This window comes from Urocampus carinirostris, chromosome 18, assembly GCF_059441175.1.
Source record: "Urocampus carinirostris isolate Australia breed hairy pipefish chromosome 18, RoL_Ucar_1.0, whole genome shotgun sequence".
NCBI lineage: Eukaryota > Metazoa > Chordata > Actinopteri > Syngnathiformes > Syngnathidae > Urocampus > Urocampus carinirostris.
Window position 1 is genome coordinate 17,140,653 of NC_142366.1, and position 15,136 is coordinate 17,155,788.

The following is a 15,136-nucleotide window of genomic DNA, read 5'->3' on the forward strand; positions in this document are numbered from 1 at the left end:
AATGACAACAAGAAAAGTGGCGTTCCACATAGATGAAGTTTAAGAACTATTTTCAGGGATCTTGTCAAAATCTAAAGTGCTTAGTGAGAGGTAAAATATTTTATAAGTGATTGGTGAGAAGTAAAGTATTTGGTTGATAACTCTTCAATTCCCTAATACACAGTCCTTCGAACTAGTGACCTAAGGATTTCAGCATTTTTATCTGTAGTCCTCCGCCCTGCCAACTGAGCTATAGAACGGCGTACATTTAATGAAATAGTGTTTTGAGACAGAGTTAAGTGTAAAATGGAATGAGGACGCGGACAGAAATTGTTCTCGGAAAGTGACCACAATAAATGTGGAGTTTCAAATAGATGAGGTTTAAGGACTTTTTCAGTGATCTTGTCAAAATCTAAAGTGCTTAGTGACAGGTAAAATATTTTATAGGTTACTCTTTAAGTCCCTAAAACACAGTGCTTCAAAACAGAGGTGAACCAGTAAACTAAGTATATTTGTTCTTCAGTCCTCCGCTCTGCCAACTGTGCCATCGGAGAACATGTAATCTTATGAACAATGTTTTGGGACGGATTAAATTATAATGTGGAGTTAGGAAGCGGACGGAAATTGTTCTCAGAAAGTAACGACAAGAAATGTGGAGTTTCAAATAGATGGGGTTAAGAACTTTTTCAGGGATCTTGTCAAAATCTAAAGTAATTGGTGAGAAGTAGAAGGTTTTGTCCGTAACTCTTCAAGTCCCTAAAATAAAGTCCTTCGAACCGGAGTTGAACCAGTGACCTAAGGATTTCAATGATTTGATCTACAGTCCTCCGCTCTACCAACTGAGCTATCGAAGGGCATCCACTTGTTTAAATAATGTTTTGAAACAGAGTTAAGTGTAAAATGGAGTGAGGAAGCGGAAATAAATTGTTCTCAGAAATTGACCACAATAAATGTGGAGTTTCAAATAGATGTGTTTTAAGGATTTTTTCAGGGATCTTGTCAAAATCTAAAGTCATTAGTGAGAAGTAGAAGGGTTTGTCCATAACTCTTTGAGTGTCTTAAACACAGTCCTTTGAACTAGAGTTGAACCAGTGACCTAAGGATTTCAACGATTTGATCTACAGTCCACCACTCTGCCAACTGTACTATCAACGAACATGCAGACTGTTGAACAATGTTTTGAGACGGAATAAAGTATAAGGTGGAGTTAGGGAGCGGACGGAAATTGTTCTCAGAAAATTACCACAAGAAATGTGGAGCTCCACATAAATGAGGTTCAGAACTTTTTTCAGGGATCTTGTCAAAATACAGTCATTGGTGAGAAGTAGAAGGTTTTGTCTGTAACTTTTTAAATCCCTAAAACATAGTCCTTCGAATCGGAGATGAACCAGTGACCTAAGGATTTCAACGATTTGATCTACAGTCCTCCGCTCTGCCAACTGAGCTATCGAAGGGCATGCACTTGCAAAAACATTGTTTTGAGACTGAACTCAAACTCTGTTTTAAGTCCCTAAAACAGTATCCTTCGAACCAGAGTTAAACCAGTGACCTAAGGATTTCAGCATTTTGTTCTACAGTCCTCCACTCTGCCAAGTGAGCTATCGAAGGGAAGCCCTTTGAGACTCTTCGTGATTTAGGGCTATACAAATAAAAATGACTTGACTTGACTTGACATTCTCTCGAATAAGTAGTGTTTGAATGAAGTGTAAGGCGCAGTGAGGAAGTAGAAGGATATTGTTCTCAGAAAATGACCACAAGAAATGTGGAGCTCCACAAAGATGAGGTTTAGAACTTTTTTCAGGGATCTTGTCAAAATGCAGTCATTTGTGAGAAGTAGAAGGTTTTGTGAGTGACTCTTTAAATCCCTAATATGCAGTTCTTTGAACCGGAGTTGAACCAGTGACCTAAGGCTTTCCACAACTTGATCTACAGTCCTCCGCTCTGCCAACTGAGCTATGTAGGACATGCTAATAAAGACTCTGTAAGTCCCTGAAATAAAGATGCCAGATTTTGTACACCTATGTCCTGCATTCTCTCCCTGTGCATGGCAGATTAATGACACATGTTAATTTCTGGTGTTCCTTGCCATCGTGTCCAGTAATGAGAATCATTCCCAATGGTGTCACCGATAACAGATTGACAGACTCTGAGTGCAATTAGGCTGAAATTTGCAGACAAAAATTCTCAACATCGGTATGGGCCGAGTACATTGAAGGCCACCGAAAAAAAAATGCCCCTTTGGTATCATGCACCTACCGTTCGGGTGGGGGCGTCAGCTCTTTGTTCCCCTCTTCATCTTTCTCAATGAAGAGATGCGGACAGGTTACCTTTATGGAAACATTATTCCTCGACTGCTCCGTGGCAGGAGTTCATTACAACCCGGTGCAACGTTGAAATATTCTCAGGCAAATGTCAGCATATGTAAATGAGAACTCGGTTCTCATGTTTGGTTTAAAATTGTTGTAACCTTCTTGTCTGGCGTCATCAGCAGTGATCATTTGATAAACAAGGGGAAAAAAAAGCATACCTTGAAAAATAAACTCAACAAGAAGAAGACAAGAGGGTGTACAGTATGGCTTTGCATATTTTTTTTTTCTATTGAGTTTTATTGGACATTTATTTTAAGAAAAACATGCTTTCAAAAGTGGACACAGTCTATCTGTACTCTCAAATTAACCATAAAGACAATGCAGGTAAGGACTGTCCTGATCTCATGCTGCAATGAAAATTGGTTATTTTCTTGGGTTGTTTTACAAAATCACAAAAACATGTAGATTTGTTTTAAAAACGAATGGCAAAGAACTGAGTCTAGTACAAAACAAAACAAACATTTTCTTGCTATTACATACGCTGCCATACTTACGAACGAGATTTGTTTGTAAGTTGCTTTGTACTAAAAATAAACATTTCATAAAGTAATATGCTCTATAAAGATGGATAAAGTTGAGTTTAATTTACTATTGGAAGATGCGCTTCAAGAGGTCCTCCTCCATGGTAAAAAGTGGCCAGAAAAAAAGCGGTTTGACCATTTTCTCAACCACATCAAGCTTCCTTATTCCACTTTAATTTCAAAAGAAATGGTTTGTCTTCTTTACACTTTACACCAACCATAATGAATGGATGCACACGATATTAAACAATAAGAACATCAAACTTCTTAGCGCACCAAAGATAAAGTACGAGTACAGTTATATGTTTACACACTAAATAAGAAGTAGAAGCTGGATACCTTCTTTAGGGTGCAGGCTGGGTGACCTCTCAGAACGCCACTACATGCTGGTAGCGGCGGAAAGAAGCATTACAGTAATGTCCTTTGCTCGGAAAAAAAGTGCACACAAGACAAAATCTAACTTACAGCAATGTCTGGATATTTTTCGAGATCCCGAAAATATGTTCGTATCTACTGTTTACGTATGTAGAATGGTGGTAAGTAGGGGAGTGTCTTTAAATAAAATTATATCATATGCTAGATACAGGAAGCAACACTAGAAAGTAGTGGCTTTCTGTATGTGTGGACAAAGATCTATAAAAGTCACTCCATCTAATGGCAATTTTTCAAACTGAAATCATTCCTTGAGGCCTGATGCTTACTGATAAGCTGCGCAAAAGCCTTTACAAAAGTTTTTTAATAAAAATAAAAAAAAAAAATGTAGTTTTACTTTTTGTCACTCAGGTTCAGAGCTTTTGAAAACCTAATTACCGTAAATTCCGGACTATAAGCCGCTACTTTTTCCCCTAACTTTCAACCCTGCGGCTTATTCAGTGATGCGGCCAATTTATGTCATTTTTCTAACGGCCGCCAGCGGCGCTCGAGTGTTGCTACTATTAACTGCCCTGTCAAAGCTATATCATTATTATTAAAGCTTTGAAAACTCTCTCGGTGTACCGTCTTTCTTTGTAAATATGTGTAACCCATGTATAATATGTATTTGCAAATGTATATTTTTGTAATGTATTTATTTGTATTTATTTTAGACACTTATTCTGATATGTTTTGCACGGTTGAACGAAAAATGAGCGGCGGAACAAACGCGGGGTGCTGAGTTTAAGTGGAGTTGCGTGAGTAAATGTGTTCATCTGATATGTTTTTCCCACCCTTCCCTTTGGAAATATACACTTTTTTCCTTGGATTACTTTCAACGGGACCCGGACTCTGCAGGTCTGCATCAAACCTTAAGTACCGGTAACATTTTCCGTTCATTTTGCCAGCTGTGATTTTTGGACTGTGGACTTTAATGAAGGACATTTAGTTTCAATCGCCGGACTCAAAGTCAGGTTTTGGTTAATTTTGTGTTTGTGTTACATGTTTAAATGTGGGCGCATGCGGCTTATATACAGGTGCGGCTTGTGTATGTACAAAATCGGTTTTCCTCTTAAACTGTGGTGGGTGCGGCTTATAATCAGGTGCGCTCTATAGTCCAGAATTTACGGTATCCGTTTATGGCATGAATACGTTTCGGAGATTTGCACAAAATCATGAATTTACTGTAAATCGAAATAAAACAACAACAAAAAATATGATTTAAAACCGATTTTAGCAATATTGATTTTTGGTTTTGTTTCCGTATTTATATCTGCTAAGCCATATTAAATCATGTCGAACTACAAAGATCCCTCAGGGCAGTTTAAATATTAGTGAGCATTAAATCAATATCAATGCGTTCTGTTGTTACACACTAAAAAGGACGCTGGCGTGATTCAACATTTATGCAAAACAACGGCTAAAGTCTGGCATGACGTCTCGGCTGGTGCTACGTTCGTGCGCCCGGAAGGCCCCGTGGCTACTTGCGTTGATGAGAAGGGATAGAGCTTCTATTCACAGCCACCCGTGTGAGCCGAGTGCCTCCATTTGTCGCCTTGCTCGGCCGCTCCCTCGACATGACAGCTACCACGGGAGGCTAAAGCTAACACCTGATCATTGAGCTTTGATGCCAGGCTAAATACAGTGGTACTTCTTAATTCGGTCAAGCTTCGTGCTTGTAGCTCGAGCAATTTTTTTCGATACTAATTGTCTAATTGCCTGTTCTTGTCCTCTCAAAAGCATCTAAGGCACAGGTGACAAACAGGCGGCCCGCGGGCCAAATCAGGCCCGCTAAGGGATTGAATCAGGCCCGCGAGACAACACTCAGAGAAGCGCAAGAGAAAAACAAGCTGCAGGTTGAAATATGTCAACTCGATGTTGCCAAAGCCTCTCTCTCTCTCTCTCTCTCTCTCTCTCTTTCTCTGTCTCTCTTTCTCTCTCTCTCTCTCTTCCACCCCTTTTCTCCCTCTCTCTCTCTCTCTCTCTCTCTCTTTCTCTCTTCCACTCCTTCTCTCTCTCTCTCTCTCTCTCTCTCTCTCTCTCTCTCTCTTCCACCCCGTTCCTCCCACTCTCTGTCTCTGTCTCATTGAGCTTTGATGCCGGGCTAAATGCAGTGGTACTTTTTAATTCGGTCAAGCTCCGTGCTTGTAGCTCGAGCATTTTTTTCGATACTAATTGTCTAATTGCCTGTTCTTGTCCTCCCAAAAGTGTCTGAGGCACAGGTATCAAACAGGCAGACCGCGGGCCAAAGCAGGCCCGCTAAGGTATTGAATCCGGCCCTCGAGACAACACTCGGAGAAGCGCAAGAGAAAAACAAGCTGCAGGTTGAAATATGTCAACTCGATGTTGCCAAAGCCTCTCTCTCTTTCTCTCTGTCTCTCTCTCTCTCTCTTTTACCCCTTTTCTCCCCCCCCCTCTCTCTCTCTCTCTCTCTCTCTCTCTCTCTCTCTCTCTCTCTCTCTCTCTCTCTCTCTCTCTCTCTTCCACCCTTTTCTCCCTCTCTATCTCTCTCTCTCTCTCTCTCTCTCTGTCTCTGTCTCTCTTCCACCCCTTTTCTCCCACTCTATGTCTCTGTCTCATTGAGCTTTGATGCCGGGCAAAATACAGTGGTACTTCTTAATTCGGTCAAGCTTCGTGCTTGTAGCTCGAGCATTTTTTTTCGATACTTATTGTCTAATTGCCTGTTCTTGTCCTCCCAAAAGCATATAAGGCACGGGTGTCAAACAGGCGGCCCGCGGGCCAGATCAGGCCCGCTAAGGGATTTAATCCGGCCCGCGAGACAACACTCAGAGAAGCGCAAGAGAAAAACAAGCTGCAGGTTGAAATATGTCAACTCGATGTTGCCAAAGCCTCTCTCTCTCTCTCTCTCTCTCTCTCTCTCTCTCTTCCACCCTTTTCTCCCTCTCTATCTCTCACTCTCTCTCTTTCTCTGTCTCTCTTCCACCCCTTTTCTCCCACTCTATGTGTCTGTCTCATTGAGCTTTGATGCCGGGCTAAATACAGTGGTATTTCTTAATTCGGTCAAGCTTTGTGCTTGTAGCTCGAGCTACTAATCGTCTACTTGCCTGTTCTTGTCCTCCCAAAAGCCTCTAAGGCACAGGTGACAAACGGGCAGCCCGCGGGCCAAATAAGGGGATTGAATCCGGCCCACTCAGTGAAGCGCAAGAGAAAAACAAGCTGCAGGTTGAAATATGTCAACTCGATGTTGCCCTTTTCTCCCACTCTCTCTCTCTCTCTCTCTCTTCCACCCATTTTCTCCCTCTCTCTCTCTCTCTCTCCCTCTCTCCCTCTCAGGTGCTGCCTTATTAACGGGAAAGTGCAATCATTGATACACGGAGAAATTGGTTCAGTTGAAAGGTATGAGAATAAAAGACTCTTGACAATGCATAATAACTTATTGTACACTTAATATTAAAGTTACCGTTACTTAAAATAAACTTACATATCTAAAACGTTTACAGCACAATATTTTACTTTGGTGGACCGCTCGTGACCTGTTTTTTTCTTCGTATAGCAAGTGAAGAAGGATCTTGGATTCTTATCTTGTCCTTTGCGTGTTCGTTGAATTCCGAGTGAGGAGAATGGTAAATTAAGAGGCTGGAGATGAACTGCTTCTCGGGTTTTTTTTTTTTTTTTGGAAGATTATATTCTGCAGACCACAAGTCTTCAATCGGACAATCTTAGCAGTGGCCTCCCTATGACATTTTGAAGCAAAGTTTGTATACCTTTTTTCAGGCGTTGTATAGGTCAACAGGAAACCACAACTTCAGTTTTCTGCTTTCCACATGTTTGCACATATGGTACTGCATTACGGTGTGGTATGCTGGGTGCACAGCAGCAGACAGGAAAACGCTCCAGAGGGTCATCAAACAGCCCAGAAAATCATCGGTTGCTCTCTGCCCAGTCTGGAGGACATCACCTGCTCTCGCTACCTCAGCAGAGCAGAAAACATCATCAAGGACTTTTCTCACCCCGGCCACCACCCCTTCAACCTGCTGCCTTCCGGCAAGTGCTGCAGGTCACACAAAACAAAAACAAACAAGCTCAGAGACAGTTTCTTCCCCAGAGCCATTACCACCCTAAACACACACCGCGGGAAAAAAATGAAAAACACTACCTCATACGAACGTAAAATGGTACTCATGTCTATGGTTCTTGCACAATGTTGACTGCACTATGTTTACTGCTCACCTTGCAAAATGTTGACTATCTTTTTTTTGCACTATGATGACTATTTTTGCACCAAATGCATATGTTGACTATTTCTTGCACTATAACTATTTTTGCACCAAATGCATATTGCACAAACCCTTACGATACCAAACTGTATGTTACATCCTACATGCCGACATTTCTTGTGTAGATTTTGTGTAAATTATAACTATAACCTTATCCTCCTTGTTTCATAACCTTATTTTCTCTGCTCCTTTATCTTCTTGGGTTTTTTACCTCACTGCGAAGGTGTGAAACTGGAGTGCCATGCCCAATTTGGTTGTCACAATATGTTAACCCATATTCTATTCTATTCTATCCTATTCTATTCTATTCTATTCTATTCTATTCTATTCTATTCTATTCACATATTTGTGTTATCCATTCTCAAAGTTTCAGTTTGTTTTTTGAGGCGTTTAATAGGTCAACAGGAAACCACAACTTCACTTTTCTGTTTTCACCCTGGTCTTGTGGTTTCTTGACACCAGGCTGAACTTTGTTATTTCTCTTAAAGTTACTCATATTAGTTTCAACTTGTAGTTTGCATTGAAAGTATCCATTTATAATAAAAGCTTATACACATTATTATACACGTAGGTCTACACAAGCAATCTCTTGCATCCATATAAAACTCATCTAGCATAATTATTATGTTTAGAGGTGCTCGTATCGATAGGTACCAATGTAATTTCCTCGTTTTGCATGTATGAAGACAACATCATCTTAGAGAATGTTCTTCTTCTTCAAAAATGTATTTTGTGCCAGTGCACAAACAAGTCTGCTTCGAGCTGTGAGGGAATGTTCGTCTTTGAAAGGGATAATGCCACGACTCCCAAAATGAGTCTCGACTATACCTCGGAGCGAAGGTTGAAACTACGGGCGCGTCATCAGCCTAATGAAAATTGCATTACCTTCCCCAGCCTTTCTACTTGTGCAGTCTAGAATATGAAGCTCGTGAACTTTGGGTCTGTAATGTCTAACATGTATTTAAGTGAGATCAAACCGAGGAGCGAACGTGAATTTGATGAGTTCGACAGTGAAACTATTCACTTTGCACATAATGTACAGTAGTGACATTTTCAAACTTGGATACAATCTGTTAGCTGTTCCAATTTCATTCGTGCAGTGTTGGTCCTCATGGAATAGTCTTCACTGGTCTCTTTTAGATTTAAAACAGTTTATTTCCATCCATTTACAGTTTCAAAAACTTTGCCGACCAAATTATCAAAAATGAATAGACAAATAAATGGACGAAAATGTAGAGTTTATAAAGATATAAACTTGTTGCTGGCGGAATTATTCAGATAAAAACACTTATTGAGTTTTGACCTCCTTCGTGAATGAAGCGATCACGGCCCAGTCGCCATCTTGCCCGGGCCGTACTGACTACATCCGGTCAGTAGGCGTGGTTTATTGAGAAGTCACACATAAACAGGAAATGAAGTCACACATGAGTGTCATATTACATTACAATTAAATTAGACTGAAAACGTAGAAATAGACTGATCTTTGAAACATGACTGTGTGTGTGATGATCACTTGTATATTAGGAATATTAAAAACAGGTTAATTTCATAGCATGGGAGTCTGAGAAATGCGCAACTAAAAATAGCTAACTTTACAGAGGTTGGACAGATGGATAGACAGGAGTATAGATACATGGGTGGACGAATTGACCAATAGGTGCATAGTTATTCAGGAGAATGGATGGGAGGACAAATGGATGCCTAGATGGATGCCTAGATGGACGCCTAGATGGATGCCTAGATAGATTGATATATAGAGAGATAGAGAGATGGATAGAGAGATGGAGAGAGAGAGAGACAGAGAGAGAGAAACAAAAACAAAACCAGTGTATTTTTTCCCCTTGATCTTATATCTCATCTTCGACATGCAATCTAAATAAGCTATTGACAATTTTTGGGGTATATTTTGCAAAAACTGTTATTGTTTGTATAACTGCCACCTTCTAAATATGACCTGAATATCTTTACATTGCATTTTATCGTTTAAGTTACATGTTTATCCCTGGTTCCAGACCGAGTGAAAATATATATTACCCTAGAAAGGGATGGGCGCCACCAGGATGGACTTGTCCAGGACACACCACAGAAAATGATTCTCCAATGAGTGGTTAAGGTGTCCAACCAACCTACACTATAATCTATTTTTTTTTCAACACTGAAGTTAGAAAATAATTAAATCATATTATACTAAAATAACAATAAACATGAAATAAAGTAAACTATGTTCTATTATACGAAGGAAACATTGTAAAGATGATCATTATTTATTATTAAGCCTTTCTATCTTATATAATTTGCTTTAATTTTTAATTAGAGTTTTTGATTTATTCTAGATCACGGGTCAACAATCTGGTGCCCGTGGGCTCCCTAAGAGCACCCGAGTAGCACGCGGACTGGTTCTGAAGACAGCTCACCAGTGAAGGATCATAGTGATTTTCTAGGACATTTGATTTCATGATACATAATTGACATGTTCAGTGTCTTCGAATACAATGTTTCAATGATTGATTGGACTTAATTTAACCCTACTTGTGACATTCACAACCTGGTAATAAAACAATAGCAACATAGTAATTGTGTTTGTGTGTTTAAGGCAATTGTTGTTATTGAATGAATAAGTTACTATGAATGCAAATGTAATACTAGGCTAAAAATGGGTAACAGTTAATTTAAAAATTGTCTACATGGATAGTTTGAGTTGGTTTAAGCTTCAAGTTGAAAAGTGCTGTAAACAAATACTACTTTCCTTTCTCAATGTTTCTTAATTTCCTGATACTGAGGTTTTACGTTTTCCCTTGCCCTAATGCAGCTTTTAGATCAGGGGGTGGTCTATAAATAGTCTAGTCTGTAATAGTCTGTGGTCTCTGTAGCCCTTTGAGGCTTCTTCTGATTAAGGGATATACAAATAAAAATGACTTTACTTGGATCGACTTACTTCCGGGTTTCCTGTGTCACTTTCGGTTCCGCCAGTTCAATGTAAACAGAGACTCAGACAATAGCTGAAAAGACCGTTGCATGTCCAATCCATCCTCATCCATGTTGAAGGATTAACAAGGCAATGCCATATGTTTCTAAAAGTGTTGTGTAGTGATGTATGGTGTATAAATATCTTCTAATGGTTGTAAAGGGTATGCATTTTATCGACGTGAACTCATTGGTACATTTTCTGAATGCATTTTATTGTACTTAAATGGAATGTACCCTGTGGTCACGGTCCTTCTTTGGTGGTTTAGCTCAGTGTCTCATTGATGACACTACATTAATAAAATATAGACGCTCCCCTACTTATGACCATTCAACTTACGAAAAACGGTAGATATTAACATATTTTTTGGGATGTTGAAAAATATCTGAACATTGCTGTAAGTTAGATTTTGTATTGTGTGCACCTTTTACCGAGTAGAGGACAGTACTATAGTGCTTATTTCCGCCCCAGCATCTAACCCGAAGAAGAGCTTCATGCGTAAACATACTACGTGTACTGTAACTATAGCGCGCTAAGAACTTTGACATTTTTGTTGTTTAATTTCTCGTGCATCTATTCAATAAGGTTGGTGTAAAGTGTAAAGAAGAAGCGAGCCGTTTCTTTTGAAATGAAAGTGGAAAGATTAAGAAAGATTGATGCGGTTGATAAAATGGTGGATCGCTTTTTTTGCCCACTTTCTACCACGGAGGAGGAAGTTGCCTAACTCTTGAAGCCCATCTTCCACAGGTTAGTTAAACTTCACTTTATTTATCTTTATCAAGCATATTAGTTTATTAAATGTTTATTTTTTTAATACAAAACAATACAGGTTACTTATACAAGCCTTAAACATACTTATATAAACCTGAAACATACAAAATATAGCACCGAAGCAACTTACGGACAAATTAAACTCACTAACGATTGTTCGTAAGTAGGACAGCGTCAGTAGGAATAAGTTGCTAATTCAGAGATCTATATGAAACTGGTAATCAGAAACAAAAAATTGCTCTCAGCTTTATAAAGGTTGGTAAATCAATTTAATAAGGCAATTCTTAAATTTCGATGCTCACCTTCTGGCTATATAACTTCACAAATGAAACATCCTCAGAAGCAATTCTTCTGTACACTTTTTATTAAAATCCACTTAGAATTACCGTAAAATCCGGACTATAGAGCGCACCTGATTATAAGCCGCCGCACGCACCATATTTTGCGGATATAATTAGTTTTGTCCCTACACAAGCCGCACCTGTATATAAGCCGCATGCGCCAACATTTAAACATGTAACACAGTCACAAGTTTAACCCAAACCTGACTTTAGGTGCCGCGGTTGTAACTGCAGGGGGCGGATTTTGTAGAAGTTTATTGTTCTATATTCTTTATCAATCATCCATTATCGGTCAAATCATAATACACTGCAAAGCCAAGAGGCCGACACACTTGCTCCCAGCCAAGAAGCTGAGTCAAGGTCCATAAATCCATTCACCACAATCGGCAACATGAACGAAAGATGATACTTGTAGTTAGAATTTAATGCAAACCTTTAAAGTCCAGGTCCCGTTGAAAGTAATCCAATGAAAAAAAATATATATTTCCAAAGTTAAGGGTGGGAAAAATATATATCCACTATTGTCCGCTGCAACAACAAAGAGATTTAACTCAGCTTTACCCCACTTCCCGTCAGCCCGCGTTTGCTCCGCCCCTTCTTTTTGATTCACTCGTAGAAAACATATCACAATAAGTCTCTAAAATAAATACATTACAAAAATATATAGTTGCAAGTACATATTATACATGGTTACACATATTTACAAAGAAAGACGGTACACCGAGAGAGTTTTCAAAGCTTTAATAATAATAATATAACTTTTATCCCAAACAGTGCCTGTGAAAGGTACCACCACGCTACTCCTAACCAGCTCGCAACGCAAAAAGCGCAGCTGTTAGAAAAAGCCGTACCGCAATTGCAAAATTCACGTTAAACCGTCTTCAGCTTTCTCGTAATAACTATCTCCATCAAGGGCATTTTCCTCATAATCGGAACGAACCTTTGTCATACGGACAATTCGAACGTAAACTAAGATCAAGCAGATGCAGTCTACCTCGGTGCACAATTCCACCGGTCTAAATCTTACCTGTTGTACTCGAGTGCCGCTGGTGGCCGTTAAATTACATAAATTGGCCGCTTCACTGAATAAGCCGCAGGGCTGAACATTTGGGAAAAAAGTAGCGGCTTATAGTCCGGAATTTACTGTATTGTTCATTGGGGTTCAAGCTGCACTACCTCAAAAGTTATTCTGCTCACTGGTATTTTCCTGGATAGATTTTGGGGCCTTGTTTAGTAAAAATGGATTTTTTATATCACTCCGCAGTTGAATTGATGTAAAAATGAACTGTTTAGACTCATTGACGCTATGCTTATAACATGCAGGGATTTCTTCATTTGTTATGAACCAAATGTATGCTACAATATTGGAAATCTAGTTAGAAAGAAAAGTGATGAGTTTCAGGAAGTGACTGGAATCTCCATGCTAATGCATAATAATCACACATCTACAACATTAGAAAAAAAAACACCTTGAATTCAATTATAAGGCCAGCTCGAAATAATCCTAACGTTATTGGAAACTCAATTACAGAAGCAAGCCATGCCTGAAAATTAGCTAGACTTATCCGAGACAAGTCAGCCCCTTGAATTCATCAAGTATGGATTATAACAATATTACATGTTCACTTTGATTGTGTTGTCCAAAGACAAACCTTTGCAGTCACTGCTGTACCCTCCCCACGTTTGTTTTATTCATGAACTGCTCTCTGATCTATTATACATACAAAACTGATTCTATGCCGATCGCCTCGGGCTAAACAGCTCAGACGTCGAATTAATTATATTATATACACATGCATGATAATTGTGTATGATTCGGTCAAACACGGTGGTATTCCTCTATGTGTGATTACCATTGTTGCCACATTGGCAATTATTTTCATTAACATCGCTAATATCATACAGGTTATTGTTTCTTTATCATGGCTTTTCTCTCGGATTTGTTTACACATCATCAGCATGTACAGTATTGAGTTCTACGAGACAAATCGCCAGGTTTCTTGACAAGGCCCGTGACAAAAGCGCGTGAACAGCAAGCTCGTATAGAAAAGAAATGACTAACACAGGTCAGCCGCTGGAGATAAGGTTGGTTAACTCATTAAAAATAATAATGAAATAGTGTAGAAGTCTATTTGTTAGTATTATCATGGAAACTGTATTTCCTCTGGCGCACTTAAAGGCTGGATTTTGCTATATTAGCATTTGTATATTGATGCATGCATGGTTTACTATTTGCATGATTTAAGTACAATTTACATTTTGAAATCCATAATTATGCAAAAGCCGGACTATAGCAGGCAAATTTAAAATGTCATATGTTTTATTTTATTTATTGGCAATGAATAAGAAGGCTTTTTGTATACTGATGACTGAATTTGAACCTGTTAGAGATCTAGGATCTGGAGACTTGGGTCAATCAATGGAACCCTGAGTTCAGGGTAAAGTTGAAGCTTTACTTAGCTGTTATGCAACATGCAAAAGCAATATGCTGCCAAAAGTCACATAGTCTTAGACTTTGATTCTTGGCTCATTTCAACTTAGTAGAGTACATTTTCTCAATATTCATGAATAACCAGTTGCCAGTGCGAGAAGGGAGCAGTAGATCTTTAAACATGTTTCAATAGTAAGGCAGAAACAATTTTGTGGGTGACTAATGACAAAATATAATTAAAAAAAACAAAACAAATTGCTTAAGTAATTGCTGCATGGTTGTCATGGTGCCCAGCTGGCCCCGCCCCTTGACACCGGCTGACCTGCATTTTCCTGATTACTCCTATGGGTAGTTAAACGTGCATTTTGGAACTGCCCTTTGCCAGATCATTGTTTACCCTTATTGAAAACCTGTTCATGCCTGTTTGATACCTGTTTATTCTTGTTGTGCTTGTTGGACTTTGTTGCACTTCGGTGTAACATTCTAAGAGATTCCTGCAAGTTTTGATTAATCCTGTTAAATTCCTAGTCTGTAGTTTTGCATGCATTTGAGCCTACTTTGTTTTGTCTTTGGTCCGTTTGTGTGTTAGACAACTTTTCTTTCTCAATTAAAGTGACAGATCATCCACGCAAGTTCCAACTTCCTGCTTCCCGACCCGTTTCGTGACATCCTGTTTGTTCAAGACACCACCACCGATCAAAAACAGCCCATCCAAGTGCTGGGCCTGGTATATCAGTGCTATTCGTATAGACAATATACAAATGAGATATTCCCTGTTATTTGAGCTCTTTTATAAACTATTGATATTAAATGATTTCATCATACTTTAAAAAAAAGGTGATTTTAATTCATACCATATAGAAGTTCTTATAGTTGAGACAATTCTTACCATGGAGTTGGTCACCTTGTTCACGAGAATCACGCTTCACCCAGGTAAAGCAACCAATCGCGTTTGGTGCTGCATTCACTGTGCATTAAAAGACACAAAATTCATTCAGAACTTTAAAATATTCAAAGTTAAAACCTTGGTGTCTAAATGTTTTCTTTTCTTTCAGTTATGTTCCTGGTTTTTGACATTAAAGTTTTTTCAGATGAGCTTCACTTTGTATA

General features: G+C 39.0%; 1 non-coding gene across 1 annotated transcript; it reads right to left on the reverse strand.

Annotated features, from left to right (window-relative positions):
* Window positions 1–746: 746 nt before the first annotated feature.
* trnay-gua (transfer RNA tyrosine (anticodon GUA)) lies at window positions 747–833 on the reverse strand. The gene is given in 2 exon segments: window positions 747–782; window positions 797–833. It is a non-coding gene; the product is annotated as a tRNA-Tyr (tRNA).
* Between the last annotated feature and the right edge of the window lie 14,303 nt (window positions 834–15,136).